This window comes from Felis catus, chromosome B2 (genome assembly GCF_018350175.1).
Source record: "Felis catus isolate Fca126 chromosome B2, F.catus_Fca126_mat1.0, whole genome shotgun sequence".
Classification (NCBI taxonomy): Eukaryota; Metazoa; Chordata; class Mammalia; order Carnivora; family Felidae; genus Felis; species Felis catus.
In genome coordinates this window covers 92,321,523-92,342,166 of record NC_058372.1, presented here as the reverse complement: position 1 = coordinate 92,342,166, position 20,644 = coordinate 92,321,523, and the positions used below count along the sequence as shown (strand labels likewise).

Below are 20,644 nucleotides of genomic sequence, written 5' to 3'. Positions count from 1 at the left end.
CTAGAATTAATGAAGGAGTGAAAAAAGGTTTTATATTTTTGAAACATACTATTTATCGTTGGTTCAAACATTGCTTTCTGTAAACAGAATCTCTTTGGAGTCAATAATATAATGAATAATAGTCATTAGTATCAGCCTGCATTTATATGGGCTGACACATTTTTCATGTCACTGGTAATCTGCTAGTATTTTGCAACACAATGAAAACCTATTTGGTTAGAAAATTACAGAGGCATAGAAAAGTAGATTATCATCTTTCTAGGCCGCCTTTATTTATAAGGCAATTCCTTTAGCAGTATTTCTCATTTGATTAGTTTAATGTAGGAGTAGAAGTATAAATATTTAAGTACATTATGAAAACAAGATGGTAGGCAATTATTGGTAAGGCTTTTATTTTTATGATTAACTTCTCCTAAAAGGGAATCATTTACAGAATAATTTTTGAAGGATACAGAGAGACTCAGGTTAATAGGGCATGGTACTTTCTGCCTTATCAAGAGAAACCAAATAGAGGAAAAACGTTGCTGTATAAGGAAAACATACATTTGAAGCAGTCACGCTACCATCTTTCATTAACTTGGAAACTCTGAGTGGGAAGACAACAATGGCTACTTCATGGAACATGAACAATTTTGGAACACTGTGAAAATCAGAAATGGGTATTTTTTGAGGAAAGATTGCCTATTAATATCCAAATAACTTACATAGTTGTAACAAATAATGAATTTTATTTTAGTTAACATATATCATCTAATTTGCTCTTCACACCATCCTATGAACATCTTTGATCTGTTTGAACAATTATTTGAGGGAAAAATATCAGACATATGATTAGTTATAGGGAGCTTTCTGAGAGCTTGTCCGGTGTTCTTTTTATTCATGCCGGGATTAGAACTTCCACACCTTTCAGAGAAGGGTAATAATAACTTTATTTAGGTACAACTCCAAGAAAAAAGTATGTAAATATGAACAGAAGATAGAATTTCTGTTAGTAAATCAAAATGAACCACTCTAGGAACTCAGAAATAGCAGGCTTGTTCCCTTCACAATTTTAGTTCATTTTCTATGGACCTCGATCATAGACTCAAAACACTTCCTGTTTTAAAAATCAGGAAAATAAGATTGATGTACCTTTTTATCTTGGTGGAAAAGTATTTTTTAGTCTCTTATTTACTTTTTAAATTTTAAATATTTATTTATTTTGAGAGAGAGACCTCATACCCATGAGAGGCAGAGAGAGAAAGAATCCCAATCAGGCTCCTCACTGTCAGTGCAGAGTCTGAGGTGGGACTCGGTCTCAGGAAAGATTCGTTCCTGCTCGGGGCGCCTGAGTGGCTCAGTCAGCTGTGTCTGACTTTGGCTCAGGTCATGATCTCCAAGTTCCTGGGCTCAAGCCCCATGTCGGGCTCTGTGCTAACAGCTTGGAGCCTGGAGCCTGCTTCAGATTCTGTCTCCTCTCTTTCTGCGCCCCGCCCCCAACACACACACACTGTCTCTCTCAGAAATAAATAAACGTTAAAAAAAAAAAAAGTCAGACACTTAACCTGCTGAGCCACCCAGGCACCCCTACATTCTCTTTGAAACCTCTGTAATGTAATAGTATAATCGCCCTTTCTTATACAAGTGGAAAAAGTAAATAATATAGATGAAATGTTCAGTCTTAACTTCATATAAATAGTGTTCCAAGTCATCTTAATACCTCTCCAGAATTGGGGCAAAAATGGAGAATTATGAACTTCTGAATTTAGTTTTTAGTTTTGTATATAAAGCCCAAACCTTCAAGGATTCTTCACCGATCTGGATTTCATTTACTTTTGTATTGAATACCTCAATTAATAATTGTCTCTAAATATGCAGCAAGATGCAGCCCCTCTTTTTTTTGGAGCAGGCTCTTAATACTGAATGTAAGAAAATTTTAATAAGAATGAAGAAATGAGAAAATAAAGGATCTTGATCTGCTACTATCTGGAGCAAACAGTGCACTGACAGAGTTCTTTGGGTACTTCACAGAATATTCACGAGGGGCATATATTCCTACTTTAAAGTACAGATACGTAAAGTGGGAAACAAATCTAAGATACAACTTGTCAGAAAGCAAACCAAAGGGAAGGTATAGCTTTGAAATTACTGGATGAGAAAAACCTTCAAAAATAATCATTAATCAAGAACAGTAATCAAAAAGAAAAAAAAAGCAATTGAGTACTGACATGTTTTTTGAGCTTATCTAAAGGTCAAATGATGTTATATGAACTGAAAAAAACTAAGGTTTTCAGAAGGTACGTAATAAAAACCAAAAATTCTGGCTTTTAATTTTTACTCAAAAGTGCTCTTAAAATCAATTCTCAGTAAAAGGTGTGACAAATCATAGAAATCTCAAACTACTAAAGTCTTGTTATTTATATAGAGTTTAATAATTTTGTAATATTATTAAATATGCCACAATAGCACATGCCTTGATAAATGGCTCCTGACGCTTATCTAAACTTTAAAAAATGTGTTCCTAATATAATATGTCAAGGTGACCACTGTTTATTCAAACTATGCCAAGGACCAATATTTTCCATAATTAAATTACATAGCTGATTATCACAGGTGAGAGGTAACAAAGAAATTTATATGGGCTAGCCATACTAATGGTTCATCTTTTATTTTTTAATACAAAATTTTCATGTTTTAGTACCATAATGTAAAACCTAATTTAGGCTCATCTTTCATTTTGCTGAATAGGTATTTTTACACATCCTGTGCAACAAACTGATTAGATGTAAAATATCATCAGAGATATATGTGAATATATTGGAATGAAATACACACAAAATATTTTCATATTGATTTTATTTTTTTTATTTTTTAATGTTTATTTTTGAGAGAGAGAGAGAGAGACGGAGCATGAGTGGGTGAGGGGCAGAGAGAGAGGGAGACACAGAACCCGAAACAGGCTCCAGGCTCCGAGCTGTCAGCACAGAGCCCCACGTGGGGCTCGAACTCACAGACCGCGAGATCATGACCTGAGCCGAAGTCGGACGCTCAACCAACTGAGCCACCCAGGTGCACCGATTTTAAAATTAGTTAAAAATACAACTATTATCTCTTTTAATGTTAGTATTTGTAATAGGAAAAGGCAGATCGATTTATTTCCATGATTATGCACATACGTAAATATGTGAGATGAGTCTAAATTTAAAACAGACATCTTCCATTGCTCTTTCTTCATGCATATTTCACAGTCAACTTTCTTGCCCCACCTCTTTCTTCCCTACATTTCAGATACTTAAGTCTACTCAGTGCCTTATTTCTTATTTAAATTTGGGGCACCTGTTCTCATATTTGTAACTGTTTTCAATGTTTTACACACACACATTATACATACATATATACATGTATATCCTTGTGAGGCCACCAATCAACCTACAAAATGGAATATTACCAATACTACTGAAATTATCTGTAACTCTTCTCTACATTCATTCTCCATCTACCTCCTTCCCACACCCAGTCATAAACACTATCCTACATTAAAAAACTTATCATTTGCCTCAATTTATTAAAATATTATTTATCATATTTACATATGACCAGAAAATATAGATTTAGTTTTTGTTGTTTTGAATTTATATAAGCAGAATCTGTTGTATACATGATAGAAACAGCTTTTTGCACTCAACATCATGTATATAAGATTTACCCATGTTATTAACCATGGGCTCCTGGCTCATTCATTTTCATCAATGTATAATATTTTACTTTGTGAATAAATCTCATTTTATATTTCCTTTTTTCTTACATTTGTTATCTGGCTATTTTCTGTAGTGGATTAAATAGTGTCCCCCCAAAATTCATGTCCACTTGGAACCTCAGAATGTGATCTTAATTGTAAACAAGTTTTTGTAGGATGTGAACTAGTTAAGGATCCTGAGAAGAAATTATCCTGGATTTAGAGTGGACCCTAAATCCAATGACTGATGCCCTTATAAGTAGAGGAGAGGATTCAGAGACAAGAGGAAAGAAGCTATGTAAACGCAGAGAGGTAGAGGCTGGAGTTATGTCACCATAAACTGGCATAAGGAATGCCAGGAAACACCAGGAGCTGGAAGATGCAAAGACTCTCCCTTAGAGCCTTTGGAGCGACCATGGCCCTGTCCACATTGTGATTTCAGATTTCTGATCTCCAGCACTGTGACAGTACAAATGTCTCCTGTTTTAAGCCCTCACTCTATACTCTATGTCTCTTTAATCTCTATTTTATACTATCTGCTTTTCTGAGTCTCTGGCCTTCACCCTGGTGACACCTTCAGGTTTGTTTATCTCCCTTCTCAGTAGATACTTTTAATCTTTTTTTAGAGGTGTTTCATCTGTTGGTGAACCCATTTACTGAGATGTACATTTCATTAATTTCATATATTGTGTACTTTTAATTTGGAATCCATTTTTATACTTTCCTGGACAATCTTTCTTATTCTATGTGTTGTTTCTTTAAGCTTTATATATACACGGTCATTTAATAATGACATAATAATTAGAGCATTTAAATTCCTTGGGGATCTATTTCTTATTTCTCCTAGGTCTCCAGTGTTGCTTTGAATTATATAGTTTATGTGCCAAAGACAATACTGGATTTTTAATATTGCATAGGGATTCTGAAAGATTTTAGTTTATTTCACTAGTCCATGCCGTTACTCCTGGAGATTGGAGGATATTCATTTATTTCATTACAAAAAAAAATGTTGATAGTCCATTCTCTCTCTATCTCTCTCTCTGTCCTTCTTTATTTATGTATTTGTTTGCAAAATGAACCTTAAGAATAATTATGCTAATGGAGCACCTGGGTGGCTCAGTTGGTTGAGCGTAGTTCAGCTCAGGTCAGGATCTCATGGCTTTTGAATTCGAGCCCCGTGTCAGGCTCTGTGCTGATAGCTCAGAGCCTGAAGCCTGCTTCGGATTCTGTGTCAGCCCCTCTCTCTGCCCCTCCCCCACTTGTGCAGTCTTTCTCCCCGTCTCTCTCAAAAATAACTATTAAAAAAATTAAAAAGTAATAATTATGCCAACAAACTACAGAAATCCTAATCGTTATTCTTTTATGTGATTGATTATGGGATTGCTGGATTATATAGTAATTCTATTTTTAATTTTTTAGGAATCTTAATACTTTCCATAGTGGCTGCACCAATTTACATTCCCATCACTAATGCACAAGTGTTCCCTTTTCTCCATATCCTTGCTAACACTTCTTATCTTTTTGAGAAGAGATATCCGAACAGTTGTCAGGTGATATGTCACTGTCGTTTTGATTTACATTTCCCTTTTTGTGATATTGAGCACCTTTTTGTGTATCTGTTGGCCATTGACATGTCTTCTTTGAAAAACATTTATTTTGGTTCTTTGTCTATTTTTAAATTGGGTTTTTTTTTTTTTATTTTGCTATTGAGTTTTATAAGATCCTTGTATATTTTGGATATTAACCCCTTGTCAGATATGTAATTTGCAAATATTTCTTCCCATTCCATAGGCTGCCTTATCATTTTGCTGATGTTATCTTTTTTTGTGCAGACTTTTTAGTTTTATGTAGTCATACTTGTTGATTTCTGTTTTGGTGCCTTTGCTTTTGCATTAAATCCGAAATATCATGGCCAAGACAAATGTCAGAGATTTTATCCCACCCTCACCACCCCTGTTTTCTTCTGGGAGTGTACAGTTGCAGGTCTTATGTTCAAGTCTTAATTCATTTGAGTTTATTTTTGTGTATGGTGAAAGTTAAGTGTCCACTTTCATTCTTTTGCAACAACACTTATTGAAGAGACTATCCTTCCGCATTGCATACTTTTGGCTACTTTGTTGAAAATTAATGCACTGTATATGCTTGGATTTATTTCTGATCTCTCTATTCTGTTCCATTGATCTATGTGTTTTCCTTTAAGCTAATAACATACTGTTTTGATTACTATGGATGTGTAATATAGTTTGAGATTAGAAAGTGTGACACATCCAGCTTTATGCTTCTTAAGATTGCTCCAGCTATTTTGGGATCTTTTGTAGTTCCATACAAATTTCAGGATAGTTGTGTTGTTTGTTTTTGTTTTTTAGTTGTTGTTTTTTGTTTTTTTGTTTTCTATTTCTTTGAAAACTGCCATAGGATAGAGATTGCACTGAGTCTTTAGATTGCTTTGGCTAGTAGGGACATTTTTTAAAAATGTTTTATTGATTTTTGAGAGAGAGACAAAGCATGAGTGGGGGAGGTGCAGAGAGAAATACAGAATCAGAAGCAGGCTCCAGGCTCTGAGCTGTCAACACAGAGCCCAACACGGGGCTCAACCCATGAACCATGAGATCATGACCTGAGCTGAAGTCGGCCACTTAATAGACTGAGCCACCCAGGAACCCCAGATAGTAGGGACATTTTAACAATATCAATTCTTCTGTCCATGAGCATAGAACACCTTTTCAATTATTTGTGTGGTCTTCTGATTTTTTTCATCAGTGTTTTATAGTTTTCAGTGTGCAGGTCTTTCACCTCCTTTGTTAAAGTTATTCCTAGGCATTTAATTATTTTTAATGCAATTATAGTGCGATTATTTTCTTAATTTCTCTTTCTAATAACTTGTAATTAGTGTATGGAAAAATCACATTTCTGTATGTCATTTTGTATCCTGCTATTTTACTGAATTCACTTACTATTTCTAATTGTTTTTCTAATGTACTCTTTTGGGCTTGCTATGTATAGTATCATGTCATCTGCAAAGGGTGACAATTCTTCCATTTCATTTGGTATGACTTTTATTTCTTTTTCTTTCCTAATTACTATGGCTAAGACTTCCAATAATATGTTGAATATAAGTGACAAGAGTGGGCATTCTTGTCTTGTTCCAGACCTCAAGAGGAAAAGTTTTCATTGTTTTGTCATTGGGTGTGATGTAAGCTATATGACTGTCAAATTTGGCTTTTATTGTTTTGAGGTACAGTCCCTTTATACCCACTTTGTGACAATTTTATCATGAAAAATGTTGAATTCTGTCAAATTCTTTTCTGCGACTATTGAGATGTTCATATGATTTTTATCCTACATTTAAAAAAATGTGGTATATCATATTGATTTGCAGATGTTGAACCATCCTTGCATCCCTGGGATACATCCCACTTCATCATGATATATATATATATATATATATATATATATATATATATATATATATATCATAAAATGTTATATATATATATCATAAAATGTTATATATATATATATAACATTTTTTTGTATTTTTAGAATTTGATTTGCTAACATCTTATAAGGATTTTGGCATCTACTGTAATCTAGGATATTGGCCTGTAATTTTCTGATATTGTCCTTGCCTGATTTTGGTATCAGGGTAATCTTGGCCTCATAAAATTATTTTTGGGTGTATTCCCTCCTGTTATATTTTTTGGAAAAGTTTTAGAAAGATTGGTATTAGCGCTCCTTTAAATGTTTGTTAAAATTGGGGCACCTGGGTGGCTGAGTCGGTTAAGCATGTGACTTTAGCTCAGGTCATGATCTCACTGCTCAGAGCCTGGAGCCTGCTTTGGATTCTGTGTCTCCCTCTCTCGCTGCCCCTCCCCGACTCGTTCTCCCTCTCTCTCTCTCTCTCTCTAAAAAATAAACAAGCAGTTAAAAAAATTAAATGTTTGGTAAAATTTATCAGTGAAGCCATCTGGTCCTGAACTTTTGTGTGTTGGAAGATTTTGATTACTAATTCAATCCCCTTACTAGTAATTTATCTGTTCAGATTTTCTATTTCTGCATCATCAGTCTTGTTAAGCAGTATAGTTTTAGAAATTTATCCATTTCTTCTAGGTTGTTGAATTTGTTGTACATAATTGTTCATAGTATTCTCTATGATCTTTTTATTTCTGTAGTATCAGTTGTAATGCCTCCTCTTTCCTTTATACATTTTTGTATTTAAGTCTCTTTTTTTTTCCTCTAGGTCCATCTAGCTAATGATTTGTCTATTTTGTTTATCTTAAAAAAATCTTTGCTTCCATTGAAATTTTCTATTGTATTTTTTTTCAGTTTTTCATTTATCTCCACTCTGCTCTTTGTTACTCCTTCCTTTTCCTATCTTTTGCTGTAATTTGTTCTTTTTCTAGCTCTCTGAGGTGTACAGTTACATTGTTTGAGATCTTTATTAATGTAAGCCTTTATTGCTATAAACTTCTCTCTTAAAACAGCTTTTGCCACAACCCATAAGAAAACTTGGACTTAATCTACATGTTAGACCAGAAGGACCTAATAGATATATACAGAACACTCCAACGAGCAGCAGCAGAACACCTCGTCTTCTCAAGCACACATGAAACATTCTCCAGGATAGACCATGTTAGGCCACAAAATATGTCTTAATATATTTAAGAAGATTGATAACTTATCAAGCATCTTTTCTGACCACAATGGTATAAAACTAGAAGTCAATGACAAGAAGAAAACTGAAAAAATCACAAATATGTGGAGACTAAATAATATGCTCCTGAACAATCAATGGCTTAAAATGAAATCAAAAGAGAAATAAGAACAAATCTTGAAACTTGTATTTTTTCAATAACTTCTATTGTTTTGTAAATCTTAGGTATTACAGATGTGAAATAACTGTATTTTCCTTCCCTGAATCTTTGTGGAAGCAAAGCAAAATGAATTTCCTCCACTCTGAGCTTCCAATTAGAATTCATTTTGTAATAGAAATAACTTTATGAATGATTGTTAACTCCATAGAATGACTAAATAAATTATATTATATCTACAGTAATTTTATGGCCAACCATGAAAACATAGGAACAATTCATAAAGTCCTTTTCTAGTCAAATTATTTTCCAAAATGTAATTGGAATTTTTGGAAAAACAATAAATACATACGTAAATTCAGTGTTATTGAGTACTTATGAATGCAATAAATTTACTTACTATTGTATATAGTTCTAACTATCATCTATACTTTAATATAAAAATGTATTAAGAAATGTTAATAGTTTTAGTTCTACTTAATTGTCAATAAACTTGGTTATATAAGAAACGAAGGTTACACACATTTGATATTTTGCTGGTAAATATACTATACCTCAATTAATATGCACTTACCTTTTCATTTCCATAATACTACAATAAACATTAATTTTTAATAAACCACAATAATGCAGTGAGCCCTGCTGCATGTGAAGTATATATATGATAAACTAAAACTTTTTTCTCACTCAAATTTATATCAGAAAAACATGACCTTTTGATATTTAAAGTAACCAAGTATTCAAAAACAAATGTGTATGGGACAATTTCAGCTCTTAAATGATTAATTTTCATTAATTAATTGAAATTTTAGTTAATATGTTTCTGTGTGTCACATAACAAATTCTGTTTATGTAAACTAGTGACCTTTGAACAACCGCTAGTATGTCTAATTTTATTTTATTTACTTAGATTTGTATATTTCTCATACTGTATCAGATCTTTTTTGCACACATTATCAAATTCCATATAAAATAATTTTAATTATTAATGAAAATAATTTATTTTCATGAAGCATAAAACAAGGTTTATGCTAAAATTTTTAAGCTTCTTAGTCATTTCCCAAGGATTCACAGATGTTAAGTTGAAGATCTAGGCACTGAAGTCATAGTTTCTAAAGACAAACCCAGTCGTTTGGCTTCCATTTGCTAACTTTAACAGTTTGACACTTTATTAGATAATTTGTATATAATATTATTCCTAGAAATTTACTACTCAGGTACATTAAATTATATTTAAAACAAGCCAAAAAATTTAGTAACATGTAGAAACTTTGCCTTTTTATTTTGACAAAATTACCACCTTAGATATAGAGGAGTAGATAATAATTAGATATTTTCCTTCAACCTAGTAATTATTATTATTATTTGGTAAAAGCATCATCGAATTTCTTCCTCTACTGAAGTTCAACGTCATTTTGCAAAGTACACACAGTACATACACTTTTCAAACTTGCGAATACATAGAGTGTACTCTTCTAATTTTATGGCGAATGGAAATAACATAGTGAACATACATCTTTTACCCAAACCAGCTTTTGTCTTTCAGAGATTAGAAGAGAAAATATTGAGATTATTAATATCACTTGCTCCCCCAACATGAATGACAAATGGATTTAGCTATATTTGTTATGAATATTATTTTGCTACTAAATACTTTATGCTTTAACTGTTCTTCCAAATGACCTATAGGGAAACAAAATAAAACAAAACATAGTTTACCTTTTTAAAATCCCATCTTAATTTTTTTTTGTTATATAGAAATGGATGATACTAGTGATAAGTTAAAAAGAAAGAGCTCCTGTTACCAAGGTAACCAATCTAAATTAATAGCAGCCCTACAGAAATTACGTTCAGAATATAATGTAAAAGTTTCAATCTGTAGTTCAGAAATGAAAGCCAAAATTATTATATTTTTGGACTGGTTTGGAAACATTTTTAAATTTCGAAGTTTCAGCTGAGAATTTTAATTTGGATTAGGCAATAGTATTTCTTTTTTGAAGGAGAAGCATTTTCTGATGAAATTTCACCAGAAATATCACTAGTTAATCTCTATAACTTCATTATCTATACAACAGAAAATGAAATAAGCATGTAATAATTCTCCAATGAAATATTCTGATGGAGAACTAACACAAACTCATTGTACCAAAAGACCACGTGAACCTCTTATTCTCATGTATATTTTCTTTCTTTTTTCCTTTTTTCTTTTCTTTTCCTTTCTTTCCCTTCCCTTCCCTTCCCTTCCCTTCCCTTCCCTTCCCTTCCCTTCCCTTTCTTTCCATCTGTTTATGTATCTATCTATATGTATCTATACGTATCCATCTACACACTTGCATATATATATATATATATATATATATATATATATATATATGCAAGTCGCTAGCCTCTATATTATAATGCCTCACAGAAGAGACTGCAGAATAATGAGTGTAAGAATTTACAGAGAAAACAGGAATGATCCAGTTGACTCGTTATTTACTAAAGGAGTGTTGCAGAGGAAAGCTTTAAAATTTCAGATTCACTTAGAATTAAGACAAAAGCAGAGAGAAAGATCAAATAGATGAAAACATTGGATAATTAATTAAGATACTAGAGCTGAAATTCTAGTAGTTTCCAAGGGTAATGATGGTCAAACTAAGCTTACATTTTATAGTTTACCTTTAATAAATTGATGCGTGTGTGTGTGTGTGTGTGCGCGCGCGCGCGGGCGCGTGCTACTGCGAAAGGAAGGATTTAGTTCTAATTTTGCATATAAAAGTTCATTCATATGACTGTGTTTCTCACAAAATAACTTTTAGTGTCAAATATTCAGTCAGTAATAATTAACAAGGAATTAATGAAAATAAGGTACACTAATTTGGATGGAACATATGTTCACTGAACAGTTCCATAACACGTGAGAAGGAGTCATTTGACTATTTGCAGGAAGTGGAGGTAGGAATTGATAAGGAGTTAAATGAGTTAACGGCCTGGTTAGGTATAACTAACTACATGCAGTCTTATAATTCTGAAATCAACATGATGGCCTTGTGGACCACATTGGCTGGGCTAATAAGTATTGATAAAAGAACCAAAGTACCTGGATCCTAAATCTTAAGGAGTATAAGAGAGCTTTTCCTGTACATCAATCCATCAATCCATGGTTAGTATCCCTCTAGAAACTTTTTATGAGATTTTTCCTGAAAGGGCATTAATTTATGAGAAGAAATATATGTTTTAATCTAAAGGCCAAAGCCTTTCAAGAGTACCGTGAGCAATACCCATTTAAAATTTAAATTGTCAATTAAAATTGACAACTTAAAGTTGTCTTAAAAGGCGGACCTTTAATTTCTGCATTCTTATGGCTAGAATACATGTGAAATACATTTATGCCAAATTTATCTTATAGTAAATAGCATTAGTCAAGGAAAACAAAATCATTATTTTAGTGTATATTCATCTTATATACATATATACATCTTTATATACATAGAACATGGATAGTGGCTGGCATAAAATGATCATCTAATGAATTCCTAACATAACTGAATAATATTTAGAGGTCACCATCTGTTCAAAACCATATAAGTGTTCTCTCCTTAAGTTGATATACTCTGAACTGCAAGAGATGCAAAGTAGTTTAAGACTTGCTTTCTGACTTGATAAGGATTAGGAAATCTTATAAGCATCATTATGCTAACCTACAAATCTTTTATTAGAACCTACAACTCGATTTATGCCTTTCTTCTTCAGTACTCCTAATCAGAAAGAAAAAGAAAATCCCTGGTGTCTGACTGATGAATTCCAATTTTGTGGTAAAGTGAAGCAGTCCTTTCCATATTTTGAATACTTCTGATTGGCAGAGGGTTCTTACTTGAGTGAAATTCCACCTGTTAAAATTTGTCAATTTTCAAGTTTCTTCTGGCAGTCTTCTTCAAAATATTATCCAGTCTTTCACAGGCATTTTAAATCTTTCTCTTTCTGCTTGTTTTTTTTTGTTTTCTATTTGTAGACACGCCTGAAATTTGGTTGAAATACATTCCCCTCTAGGAAATTTTCTCTCATCCTTTTATAGCAAATGTAGGCTAAATTGCTCTATGCTTTCTTAAGAATATTAATTTTACCCACATACATAAGGCCCTATGCTAACCACTAAATGACATTCAAAAAGATTTACAAAGAATTTGAAGAAGCAAGGTGGGTATAAGTAAATTGATACTTAATAATACAAGGCATAACGATTAGCCAAATATATTGTAAAATGTGTGCTAGAAAGATTTAGAGGAGAGAAAATCCTGCTTAGGGAAACAGGAAGGGATTTATATGAGATTCAGCTTCAGGAGGTGAATTGTAAAGGTGGGGTAGAAATTTGATAGTGAGAAAATAATTAAACTGTATGCATGTGAGAGAGACAATTTGGTGGGGTAGGGCAGGACAGGAATAGTCCATGCTTAAAACTTAGGAATATTGAAATGGAAGAGACATTACTTTGGAGGTATGTATCACTTTTGAAATCACAAAGACAACATTTGTATGACTTATCCAAGTTTTTGGTCACCTTTAAATGACCTAATTAGCACATTCTAAACACAAAAGGTTATTATGCCAACAATTTTGAGAATTCGTATATGTCTTTCATCCCATTTTATATTTTTCCACTTTCCTGCAATATGTGATATTTCTTTCTCCTATGGTATATATTAACTGAAGTACTTGGGATAAGTTAAAATAAATCCCACATACAATGTATTTTAATTATAATTTGAGCTTTTCATAATACAGGAGAATAAATTCAACAATGCAAGTATGTGAAGTACCCTAAGCATTCTACTGTATAATCTGACTTTTAAAAACTTATTTATACTATGTCTAAGATAATATCATTATGCAATATAATGAAGATGCCAATTCCATTTTAATTTGTTATGAAATATTTATGTAATGTTATCATGAGATCTTGTAACTAATTTAAAGCTAATTATTAAATTTATTAGTCATTGATGAATAAATTATTAATAGACTTTATAGATATTCAAATGGCAAATATTTTTGAAAGAAAAGACATGTTACAATTGCCAAAGTTCACTTCAACATAAATATGGTAGCCTCTAATGAATAAAGCTTTTAATGGGGATGTGAGGGAGATGATCACTGAGTACTAAGCAAGACATAATTAAAATATTTAAAGGTTAATAATAGTAACAATAGTATTATAAAATAAATTCTAAAGTTAGGAATGACGTAATAATTAATTCTATGAAATATCAGTTGACTTTATCTATTTAAATTACTTCATTATTTTGCAATATAACTATGTTGATAAAATTTTAAAAATTGACAACAGTATGTGTCGACAAGGATAGAAACGGAACCTCATAAATTGCTGATGGGAGTGCAAAACAGTACCACTTTAAAAAATTGTTTAGCTCTTTCTTATAATATTATTTATATATTTACAATACGATTTAGCAATTCCACTCTCAAGTGTTTTAAAAAAGGGAAATGACAATATATGTTCTGACAAATTCTCGTTCAAAAAATTTCCTAACATCCTAATTTATGTAAGTCTCAAACTGGAAACAAATGAAATGTCCATTAAAAGGTGAATGAAAAAATATTATTTTTCAATAATATCCATACAATGGAATAATGCTCCACAATGGAAATGAACTACTGATATAGATAAAACCAAGAACAAATCTAAAAAAAAAATTATATTGAGAAAAAGGATATACCCTTGAATCAGAGTAGGGGAAAGAGGCTCAGACTGACTGCAAAAGGCATGAGGAAATATTCCAGGTGATGGAAATACTCTACATCTTGTTTTGGTTGGTAGATACATGGGGGTATATAGTTACCAAGTCCTAAGAAAGTGAACACTTAAGTTCTGTGCATTTTATGTTATATAAATTATCCCTCAACTACAACTTATAATGACAAAGCTTCTTAATAGGAAAAACAAGGATCACACAAAATATATGTTTATTTCTATACATTGAAATACTTTTCAGGTTAAATATGCTTTTGAAATTTTGCTTGTAGTCTGATTCTTCTCTAAAAGTATAAAAATAAATTTAAAAATATATTTAAGTAAGACCAATAAACTTCAGTATACCACCAAATGAAAGATACTGAAATATAGAGCTCTAATTTTAATTATTCATTTGTATGTTAGATTTTATCTCTATATTAATGAAATTATAACTTTGCAATTTTCCTTTTTTTCTTAAGTTTATTTTTTATTTATTTTGAGAGAGAGAGAGAGAGCAACTGAGAGAGAAGAAGAGAGAGAGAGAATCCCAAGCAGGTTCCACACTGACAGTGCAGGAGCTGAAACTCACGAATTGTGAGATCATGACCTGAGCCAAAGTTGAGTCAGATACTTAACTAACTGAGCCCCTCAGGCACCCCTTTAATATTCCCTTTTAAGAAAATGTGTTTAACACTTCAGCTTCTGATAAAAAATTATTTGCCTTGAAGTATATTTCATTTATTGGAAATGTGACTACTTGAAAAAAATTAGTTGTAATATAATCTAAACAATATTTGAATAAAAATAAGTAAAACAGTATGAATAGAAGTGTAGTTAGAGATTATCACCTAATTAATTTAGTTGACTTCTGAAAAAAAGATATTTTGGTTTTAAAAAAATCAGTCCTCTAGATTAGAGATACCATTGTATCATTTATCATGCATAAAGTAAGTCTAAAATTAAAATTGCATTATTTTGGGGCGCCTGGGTGGCTCAGTCGGTTAAGCCTCCGACTTCAGCTCAGGTCACGATCTCGCGGTCCGTGGGTTCCAGCCCCGCGTCGAGCTCTGGGCTGATGGCTCAGAGCCTGGAGCCTGCTTCCGATTCTGTGACTCCCTCTCTCTCTGCCCTTCCCCCGTTCATGCTCTGTCTCTGTCTGTCTCAAAAATAAATAAACGTTAAAAAAAATTAAAAAAAATTGCATTATTTTCTACTGTATAGAGTCATGGAAGACTACAGAAAAGGAAGCTTGACTTTGCAACTAGGGGATTAAGATACAGAAGGAAGGTGACCCTTGACTGATGCTTGGTGAAAAATAAGATGCTATGGAACTTATATTTGTCTATTTCAATATGAGAAATAAATGAGATTGCCAAACAAATCTGTTGCCTTTTTATGCAAATTAAAATGAGATCCTTTATAGTACATACATGACATATATACCTCAATGAGGAGAGTAATAGGATACTTGCAATATTTCTGTGAGAAATCTCTTTTGATTTAAAAATTGAGCTTACTTTCATTTTATTTCTCTTAAAAATGAAAGAAGTATCTACTGAAGATGCCTCAATAAAATACTGAAGGTGTCATTGGTTTTCACCACAGATCACCATTTTTTTTTCTCCAGAAGATAATAAATGCAGTAGCAAAACTTATGTTCTCAAAGAATAGAGCTTAGCAGTAGTTGTTGGTCAAGTCTGTTGTTTACCATCCTTCTTCCCCAGCAGAGCAGATTAGTCATGCATTTTCAGTAGGCCTGGGCTTCCATAATGATAATTAATAATAATAATTACATGGAAGTTTGGGTCTAGTACTAAGACCGTTACAAATACTAACTATTCTAGGGCTTCTGGGTGGCTCAGTCGGTTACCCATCTGACTTTGGCTCAGGTCATGATCTCACGGTTTGTGGGTTCCAGCCTTGCATCAGGCTCTGTGCTAACAGCTCAGAGCCTGGAGCCTGCTTCAGATTCTGTGTGTCCCTCTCTGACCTTCCCCTGCTCACGCTATGCTCTGTCTCTCCCCATCTCTCTCAAAAATAAACATTAAAAAATTAAAAAAAGACACAAATATTTACTATTATTCCAACATTCCTAAGTATAAGTTATTATTATTATCAGAGATGTCAAGTGATCTGCCTCAGGACACTTTGTTAGTGAAGTGGTGGATTCAAACTTCCAACCAGGCCCAAAACCTCTAGACTCCACACTGTAAGTACACTTCTCTGTACCTTCTCTGTTGTACCTTCTCTGTTGTCACGGTACAAGAAAAGCAATGCGGGTAATAAGTGAATGTGATTTGATACTAACTTACTAAAGAGTGATAGAAGCGTAGAATAAGATTTTGATTAAACTCTGCTCTTATTGTTGTACATATTTAATCTCATGGCTTTAAAAAAATATATAATGAAAGCAGGAATCATTATTGATTTAGATAAAGTTCTAAAACATATCTCCATTTGTTCTGGCCACTCTCATTTTTTTATTATTTCTCTGGTATCTCATTATTGGGCTCACTTTCCCAGGCTCCATTGTTGTCCATTCCTGCTATTTGGGGACTGTTGTGGTTGAATATGGTTAAGAGTCTTTACTAGTGGTAGTAGTGTTGACACGTTTTTTCTTAAAGGAGACCTGCCTTCAAGAACCAGCCTACTAGTTTATTAGCACCCAGAGAAAAAGTGCTCTCATCTGGTTAAAACATTTTTTCCAGCACACAGCATGATGCTCAGTACACAATAGGCACTCAATAAATGATGTAAAATGAATCTATAAATTAAATACATGTATGAATAAATTAATTACCTAAATTGTTTACTCAGTTTAGAGTCAATGTTTAATCATAGTTGATTAAATTGTTAGTTGATATCAATAAGCTGATTATTGAACATCTTAAAGATCAATGAACTATTTCCTTAAAGAATATCTGTTTCAATCACAGCAATCCACTATTTTTTTGCTATTTCACATATCATAAAAAACTTCACTAAAATTTACCCCCCACTGGCTTTATAAACTAATAACCAGAAAAACTTGGAATAACATTTATACTTATGTTATTCTGTGCAGTCTTTTGTTAAAAAACAGAATTATGGAGATATGCTTGACTATAATAAACTGTGACTTTTTATTTTTTTTAATTTGTTATTTTTTTAAATATTTTATTTATTCTTGACAGAGAGAGAGAGAGAGACAGAGCATGAGCGGGGGAGGGTCAGAGACAGAGGGAGACACAGAATCCAAAGCAGGCTCCAGGCTCTGAGCCGTCAGCACAGAGCCCGACGCGTGGCTCAAACTCACAGACCGCGAGATCATGACCTGAGCCGAAGTCGGATGCTCAACCGACTAAGCCACCCAGGTGCCGCAAAACTGTGACTTTTTAAAGTATATAATTTGATATATATTTATACATGCATACATACTTCATGAAATTACTCCTCCAATCAAAATTATGCAAGATTTCTGTGACAATTTAGAGCAATGTTCATAGTACTTGTCTCAGTTTGGTATCTCATTGGACAACATTGTTAAATAGGCTACATTTAGGCAGTGTACAACTACTCCTACCTTTATTTACCTGCATTAAAGTCACTTCCTACTTGTGACAAGTTGTGTGTGTGTGTGTGTGTGTGTGTGTGTGTGTGTGTGTATAAAATATTAAAATGCAGGTAAGGCTAAATAGCATATACATGTGTACCACACTTCAGAAGTCAGGTCCAACATAATTTCCTCCTTTAGTAACCTCCTTCTTTTTAAATTTTCATCTAATAATCTTACATTGGTTTGTGATCTATAAACTTTATATAGAACTATACAAATTTTAGTTTGTTTTTTCATCTGCTTGCCTGATGTGTATAGAGACTTTAATGCTGGTAATACTTTTGATCCACTTTGGTATATTTTATGTTTTGGTTTCAGAAGAAAATTGCCTATCTCTATTAAAGGCCAATTAGGACCATGGGAAATCAAATAGTTATGCCCTGGGTTAGGAGATTACAGGGAACACATTGCAAAGCAGAACCTGGCTTTCTGGCCTTGTTGAAAACAGTGGGCTGATATCTAGTTAATGTATATCTAGGGGTTGGGTCCCGCCTATGCTCATAAATTCCTTAGACCATGTTTTCTATGGAATATTTTATCTTGTTCTCCACCCTGCTTTCTGCATCTGCTTTTTTGTAGTCTTGGGAACGCCTTGTTTATCTGCACCCTTTCTATATGTTCTTATTGGCACTTAGTCTAAAGACATATTGCACAATGTTTTCCCTATAATGTATGCTTAATAAATATGGGAGCTTAAGAATAGCTTGGGGAGACTTCCCTTAGCCTGCCTCTCACCTCTCTTGACTTGCATGGAGTCTTGAGTAATCCTTTCTGCCATCCTTGGCTTTGGTGGACAAAGCCAAAAACTGACCCCACAATGGGTGATCTCGACAGGATAAGCTGAACCCACCAGGAGAACATTTTTTAACACTTTTTTTTTTATCTAAAAGTAAACCATTTCACAAAACTTGCCCTCCCAAAATAAGTGTATGCCATCACATCCTGGCCATTTCTTTATATTAAATCAATAATGTGCAAAAAATTCTTCTACTTCATAATAAAGACAGAAAAAATAATCAGAGAACTTGACTAATTTCTGTGTAACTGAAGTAACTTCACTGGGGAAATTTTTCTGGACTTGTAGGTCACAAATAGTAAATAAAAGAACGAATGAATACATTTGCAAAGATAGAGCAGGGAATCTAATATATGCATTTATCTATTACTGCAACCACAAATTCTAATGTATTAAGTATTTCCTGAAGGATGAATAAATTGAATATGATTAAATTCTAATGGGCAAACCTTAAATATATATATATATATATATATATATATATATATACTTTATATATATATATACTTTATATATATATATACTTTATATATATATATACTTTATATATATATATACTTTATATATATATATATATATATATATATATATATATATATATATATACTTTAAACCAAAGCTGACACTCCACAGAATATTTCCAAAGGCATTCAATGTTGAAATACTATTAAAAACATTCTACTTATGTATCTGTGTTGTGGCTTAAACTGTTTTTCACCTAACTTCTTTGCTGGTCTCTCTATTGTTATTGGCAACACATAAAAATAAACAGGAGTTTTAGTTCTTGACGGTCCTTCTGTCTGTTTCTTATTCTCAGCATATTATCTTAATCCTTTCTTTGTAATTTTATTATCATTTTCTTAAGCCAATTTGATAGGAAACATAGCATTTTGGATTCAGGTGGGGAAAGATTAATGAATACAGAGAAAGCTTTCATGTGGATAATCTGAGAGAGTGGGAGTATGGGGAAAGGAAACAAAGATAGGACATCTAAATGTGACTGTGACAGTCATATTTTAAGTTATCCTGATTACTACAGTGTATTTAAACCAGAGAAAAGATTTGTATTTGTTCAGTTTTACATTTATCATCCATAGCTTTGAGGAAGTTTGTTTATCCAAGCCAGTATTTAAAAGTTTCTTTCATTTAAATATATAGGAGAAATGAAGAAGAATTAAATTTAAGAGAGAAATTACATAGGGCTATCAGAAAGTCATATTTGAGCATTGAGTTTGAATTAAATAAATAAGGGCTTTGTTTTTAACATGAGAAGGACTCTATAGGGTTTCTCTAGCTTTTAGGATGTCAAGCAACAGGGAACTTCAAACTAAATCAATTAGATAAAAAAATTAATACTTTGAAAGTTTTGGGGTAAGTAGATTTTATTCTTTTTTAAAATTAAAAAAATTAAACATTTTTAAAAATTTATTTTTGAGAGGGAGACAGAGTGCAAGCAGGGGAGGGGCAGAGAGTGAGACACAGAATCCAAAGCAGGCTCCAGGCTCTGAGCTGTCAGCATAGAGACAACACAAGACTCAAACCCATGAACTGTGAGATCATGACCAGAGCTGAGGTCCAACGCTTAACTGACTGAGCCACCCAGGAGCTTCAATAGATTCTACTCTATTGTATGAGCATGTCCTGCATTCATAGTTCCCTAAAATAAAGTGAAATAGGAAATAAAGGAATATGAATATGATAGAAGGGATCCACAGAGAGGTTAAGTGAATGTGAATCATTAATACAAAGATGTGATGTGGATGCCTTCTTCTTTAGAATGATATTATGACAAGAAACTGTAGCAAGGTTGATGGTAATAAGAATACAAATTAATATTTATGAATCACTATGTGCCAGAAATGTTTCTATTTCATGTGCATTAACTCTGCTTATCTTTCCAGTTTTATTGAGACACAATTGACAATATAATGTTATATCAGTTTAAGGTGTACAACATAATAATTTTATAAATGCATATATTATAAAATAAGTA

General features: G+C 32.7%; 1 pseudogene; it reads right to left on the bottom strand.

The window, feature by feature from the left end:
* LOC109500111 overlaps positions 1-20,644 on the bottom strand; it is a 225,919-nt pseudogene that overhangs the window by 44,793 nt on the left and 160,482 nt on the right.